This window comes from Somniosus microcephalus, unplaced genomic scaffold (assembly GCF_052327205.1).
Source record: "Somniosus microcephalus isolate GS21.2 unplaced genomic scaffold, FLI_Smic_1.0 unresolved_chr6, whole genome shotgun sequence".
In the NCBI taxonomy this organism is placed as follows: domain Eukaryota; kingdom Metazoa; phylum Chordata; class Chondrichthyes; order Squaliformes; family Somniosidae; genus Somniosus; species Somniosus microcephalus.
Window position 1 is genome coordinate 9,674,367 of NW_028225184.1, and position 6,627 is coordinate 9,680,993.

The window sequence follows — 6,627 nt, forward strand, 5'->3', positions numbered from 1 at the left end:
AGGGGCATCCAGTGGTACCGGAAGGGTGTCGGTCCGACACCGGGAAGCCGGGTGCCCGTCGCTCCGAATCGAGCCCGGTGTTTTCGTGCGTGTAACGGGGCGGCCGTTTGGACCCGGGTGTCCGGGAGCGGGTCCGCAACGGCGGGAGGTTGCCTGAGTTTGGCCGGCCGGCAGTCGAACGCCTTTCGCTCCGGACTCCCTTGTCCGATTTCGGCCAGGGAGGGCTCGTTGGAAAGCCCCGGCGTTGGCGCACACTATATTATCGGACTGGATCCCGGCAAGGTCGGGAAAGTGTCGCCGACCCGTACCGGCTGCCGCCCCGTCGGTCAGCGGCAGCGTATCGGGGACAACTTCGGGAAGGAAAGTCCGATCCGGGCGGGGTCAACTGCCACCGAACGGAGTGGCGGGCCCGCACAGAGCAGTACCTGTCTTGTGTAGCTGCCCCTTTCCCCGGCCGAGGTACAGCCGTTGGCTGGAGACCGCTTTCCGACTGCTGAGCCGGAGCCGCGGGGGCCCACCTTGAGGCGCCGGCTGTCCTAGCAAGCCAGGGGCAAGGGGCATCCAGTGGTATCGGAACGGAGTCGGTCCGACACCGGGAGGCCGGGTGCCCGTCGCTCCGAATCGAGCCCGGTGTTTTCGTGCGTGTAACAAGGCGGGCGTTTGGACACGGTTGTCCGGGAGCGGGTCCGCATCGGCGGGAGGTTGCCTGAGTTTGGCCGGCCGGCAGTCGAACGCCTTTGCCTCCGGACTTCCGTGTCCGATTTCGGTCAGGGAGGGCTCGTTGGACGGCCCCGGCACTGGCGCACACTATATTATCGGCCTGGACCCCGGCAAGTTCGGGAAAGTGTCGGCGACCCGTACCGGCTGCCGCCCCGTCGGTCAGCGGCAGCTTATCGGGGATAACTTCGGGAAGGAAAGTCCGATCCGGTCGGGGTCAACTGCCACTGAACGGGGTGGCGGGGCCGCACAGACCAGTAGCGGGCTTGTGTAGCTGCCCCTTTCCCCGGCCGAGGTACAGCCGTTGGCTGGAGACCGCTTTCCGACTGCTGAGCCGGAGCCGCGGGGGCCCACCTTGACGCGCCGGCTGTCCTAGCAAGCCAGGGGCAAGGGGCATCCAAGGGTACCGGAACGGAGTCGGTCCGACACCGGGAAGCCGGGTGCCCGTCGCTCCGAATCGAGCCCGGTGTTTTCGTGCGTGTAACGAGGCGGGCGTTTGGACCCGGTTGTCCTGGAGCGGGTCCGCAACGGCGGGGGATTGCCTGTGTTTGGCCGGCCGGCAGTCGAACGCCTATCGCTCTGGACTCCCGTGTCCGATTTCGGTCAGGGAGGGCTCGTTGGAAAGCCCCGGCGCTGGCGCACACTATATTATCGGCCTGGACCCCGGCAAGTTCGGCAAAGTGTCGCCATCCCGCAGCGGCTGACGGGCCGCCGGTGAGCGGCAGCTTATCGGGCATAACTTCGGGAGGGAAAGTCCGATCCGGTCCGGATCAACGGCAGCCGAACGGGGTGGCGGGCCCGCACAGACCAGTGCCTGGCTTGTGTAGCTGCCCCTTTCCCCGGCCGAGGTACAGCCGTTGGCTGGAGACCACTTTCCGACCACTGAGACGGCGGGGCGGGGGGCGGCCTGCACGCGCCGGCTGCCAGAGCAAGCCAGGGGCAAGGGGCATCCAACGGTATCTGAACGGAGTCGGTCCGACACCGGGAAGCCGGGTGCCCGTCGCTCCGAATCGAGCCTGGGGTGTACGTGTGTTTAACAAGGCGGGCGTTTGGACCCGGTTGCCCGGCACCAGTCGAACGCCTGTCGCTCCCGACTCCCGTGTCCGATTTCGTTCGGGGATGGCTCGTTGGAAAGCCCCGGCTCCGGCGCACACTATATTGCCGAAGTGGCCCCGGGCGAGTTCGGGAAAGTGTCGCCGTCCCGCAGCGGCTGACGGGCCGTCGGTCAGCGGCAGCGTATCGGGGATAACGTCGGGAAGGAAAGTCCGATCCGGTCGGGGACAACGGCAGCTGAACGGGGTGGCGGGGCCGCACAGAGCAGTACCTCGCTTGTGTAGCTGCCTCTTTCCGCGGCCGAGGTACAGCCGTTGGCTGGAGACCGCTTTCCGACCACTGAGACGGCGGGGCAGGGGGCGGCCTGCACGCGCCGGCTGCCAGAGCAAGCCAGGGGCAAGGGGCATCCAACGGTATCTGAACGGAGTCGGTCCGACACCGAGAAGCCGGGTGCCCGTCGCTCCGAAGCGAGACCGGGGTTTTTCGTGTGTAACGTGGCGGGCCTTTGGACCCGGTTGGCCGGGCGGCAGTGGAACACACACAGACACTCGCATACACTGAGAGAGACAGAGAGAAGATAGAGATACACAGAGTGAGAAAGACAAAGTCAACTCAGTAACTGAAATGTGAAAACTGACAACTGGGAAACCAAAAGTCAGAGTGGCAAATGATGAACCAAGGTGGCAAATGATTAACTGAAAACTTGTCATTCACATTTGGGACGGAATTCACGATGGGAATGTATTCGGCCGCCTTACCGGGGCTTGGGGGTGCTGCTTTCCCGCTTGTGGAACCGAGTTGGGGTCGTCAAATGGCCTGGTGCATTGTTTGAAACACTGGTTAATGAGTTGTCAAGGTAGGAAATCATAGAACATAAGAGCAGCTCATTAACTGAAATTTTGAACATCGACAACTGGTTAACCAAAAGCCAGAGCGACAAATGATTAACCAAGGAGGCAACTCATTAACTGAATTTCGAACATCGACAACTGGGTAACCAAAAGACACAGGGACAAATGAGTAACCAAAGGGCCAACTCATTAACTGAAATTTCAAAGAGGCAACTCATTAACTGAAATTTTGAACATCGACAACTGGTTAACCAAAAGCCAGAGCGACAAATGAGTAACCAAGGAGGCAACTCATTAACTGAATTTCGAACATCGACAACTGGATAACCAAAAGACACAGGGACAAATGAGTAACCAAAGGGCCAACTCATTAACTGAAATTTCAAAGAGGCAACTCATTAACTGAAATTTTGAACATCGACAACTGGTTAACCAAAAGCCAGAGCGACAAATGATTAACCAAGGAGGCAACTCATTAACTGAATTTCGAACATCGACAACTGGGTAACCAAATGTCAGAGCGACAAATGATTAACCAAGGAGGCAACTCATTAACTGAATTTCGAACATCGACAACTGGTTAACCAAGAGTCAGAGCGACAAATGATTAACCAAGGAGGCAACTCATTAACTGAATTTCGAACATCGACAACTGGGTAACCAAAAGACACAGGGACAAATGAGTAACCAAAGGGCCAACTCATTAACTGAAATTTCAAAGAGGCTACTCATTAACTGAAATTTCGAACATCGACAACTGGTTAACCAAAAGTCAGAGTGGCAAATGATTAACCAAGCAGGCAACTGATTAACTGAAAACTTGTCATTCACATTTGGGACGGAATTCACGATGGGAATGTATTCGGCCCCCTTACCGGGGCTTGGGGTGCTGCTTTCCCGCTTGTGGAACCGAGTTGGGGTCGTCAAATGGCCTGGTGCATTGTTTGAAACACTGGTTAGTGAGTTGTCAAGGTCGGAAATCATAGAACATAAGAGCAGCTCATTAACTGAAATTTTGAACATCGACAACTGGTTAACCAAAAGCCAGAGCGACAAATGATTAACCAAGGAGGCAACTCATTAACTGAATTTCGAACATCGACAACTGGTAAACCAAAAGACACAGGGACAAATGAGTAACCAAAGGGCCAACTCATTAACTGAAATTTCAAAGAGGCAACTCATTCACTGAAATTTTGAACATCGACAACTGGTTAACCAAAAGCCAGAGCGACAAATGATTAACCAAGGAGGCAACTCATTAACTGAATTTCGAACATCGACAACTGGTTAACCAAATGTCAGAGCGACAAATGATTAACCAAGGAGGCAACTCATTAACTGAATTTCGAACATCGACAACTGGGTAACCAAGAGTCAGAGCGACAAATGATTAACCAAGGAGGCAACTCATTAACTGAATTTCGAACATCGACAACTGGGTAACCAAAAGACACAGGGACAAATGAGTAACCAAAGGGCCAACTCATTAACTGAAATTTCAAAGAGGCAACTCATTAACTGAAATTTTGAACATCGACAACTGGTTAACCAAAGGCCAGAGCGACAAATGAGTAACCAAGCAGGCAACTGAATAACTGAAAACTTGTCATTCACATTTGGGACGGAATTCACGATGGGAATGTATTCGGCCCCCTTACCGGGCCTTGGGGTGCTGCTTTCCCGCTTGTGGAACCGAGTTGGGGTCGTCAAATGGCCTGGTGCATTGTTTGAAACACTGGTTAATGAGTTGTCAAGGTCGGAAATCATAGAACATAAGAGCAGCTCATTAACTGAAATTTTGAACATCGACAACTGGTTAACCAAAAGCCAGAGCGACAAATGATGAACCAAGGAGGCAACTCATTAACTGAATTTCGAACATCGACAACTGGTTAACCAAAAGTCAGAGCGACAAATGATTAACCAAGGAGGCAACTCATTAACTGAATTTCGAACATCGACAACTGGTTAACCAAAAGACACAGGGACAAATGAGTAACCAAAGGGCCAACTCATTAACTGAAATTTCAAAGAGGCAACTCAGTAACTGAAATTTTGAACATCGACAACTGGTTAACCAAGAGTCAGAGCGACAAATGACTAACCAAGGAGGCAACTCATTAACTGAATTTCGAACATCGACAACTGGTTAACCAAAAGACACAGGGACAAATGAGTAACCAAAGGGCCAACTCATTAACTGAAATTTCAAAGAGGCAACTCAGTAACTGAAATTTTGAACATCGACAACTGGTTAACCAAAAGCCAGAGCGACAAATGATTAACCAAGGAGGCAACTCATTAACTGAATTTCGAACATCGACAACTGGTTAACCAAAAGACACAGGGACAAATGAGTAACCAAAGGGCCAACTCATTAACTGAAATTTCAAAGAGGCAACTCATTAACTGAAATTTTGAACATCGACAACTGGATAACCAAGAGTCAGAGCGACAAATGATTAACCAAGGAGGCAACTCATTAACTGAAATTCGAACATCGACAACTAGTTAACCAAGAGTCAGAGCGACAAATGATTAACCAAGGAGGCAACTCAGTAACTGAATTTCGAACATCGACAACTGGTTAACCAAGAGTCAGAGCGACAAATGATTAACCAAGGAGGCAACTCATTAACTGAATTTCGAACATCGACAACTGGTAAACCAAAAGACACAGGGACAAATGAGTAACCAAAGGGCCAACTCATTAACTGAAATTTCAAAGAGGCAACTCATTAACTGAAATTTTGAACATCGACAACTGGTTAACCAAAAGCCAGAGCGACAAATGATTAACCAAGGAGGCAACTCAGTAACTGAATTTCGAACATCGACAACTGGTTAACCAAATGTCAGAGCGACAAATGATTAACCAAGGAGGCAACTCATTAACTGAATTTCGAACATCGACAACTGGGTAACCAAGAGTCAGAGCGACAAATGATTAACCAAGGAGGCAACTCATTAACTGAATTTCGAACATCGACAACTGGTTAACCAAATGTCAGAGCGACAAATGATTAACCAAGCAGGCAACTGAATAACTGAAAACTTGTCATTCACATTTGGGACGGAATTCCAGATGGGAGTGTATTCGGCCCCCTTACCGGGCCTTGGGGTGCTGCTTTCCCGCTTGTGGAACCGAGTTGGGGTCGTCAAATGGCCTGGTGCATTGTTTGAAACACTGGTTAATGAGTTGTCAAGGTCGGAAATCATAGAACATAAGAGCAGCTCATTAACTGAAATTTTGAACATCGACAACTGGTTAACCAAGAGTCAGAGCGACAAATGATTAACCAAGGAGGCAACTCATTAACTGAATTTCGAACATCGACAACTGGGTAACCAAAAGACACAGGGACAAATGAGTAACCAAAGGGCCAACTCATTCACTGAAATTTCAAAGAGGCAACTCATTAACTGAAATTTGAACATCGACAACTGGTTAACCAAATGTCAGAGCGACAAATGAGTAACCAAGCAGGCAACTGATTAACTGAAAACTTGTCATTCACATTTGGGACGGAATTCCGGATGGGAGTGTATTCGGCCCCCTTACCGGACCTTGGGGTGCTGCTTTCCCGCTTGTGGAACCGAGTTGGGGTCGTCAAATGGCCTGGTGCATTGTTTGAAACACTGGTTAATGAGTTGTCAAGGTAGGAAATCATAGAACATAAGAGCAGCTCATTAACTGACATTTTGAACATCGACAACTGGTTAACCAAAAGCCAGAGCGACAAATGATTAACCAAGGAGGCAACTCATTAACTGAATTTCGAACATCGACAACTGGTTAACCAAGTGTCAGAGCGACAAATGATTAACCAAGGAGGCAACTCATTAACTGAAATTTGAACATCGACAACTGGTTAACCAAATGTCAGAGCGACAAATGAATAACCAAGGAGGCAACTCATTAACTGAATTTCGAACATCGACAACTGGTTAACCAAGAGTCAGAGCGACAAATGATTAACCAAGGAGACAACTCGTTAACTGA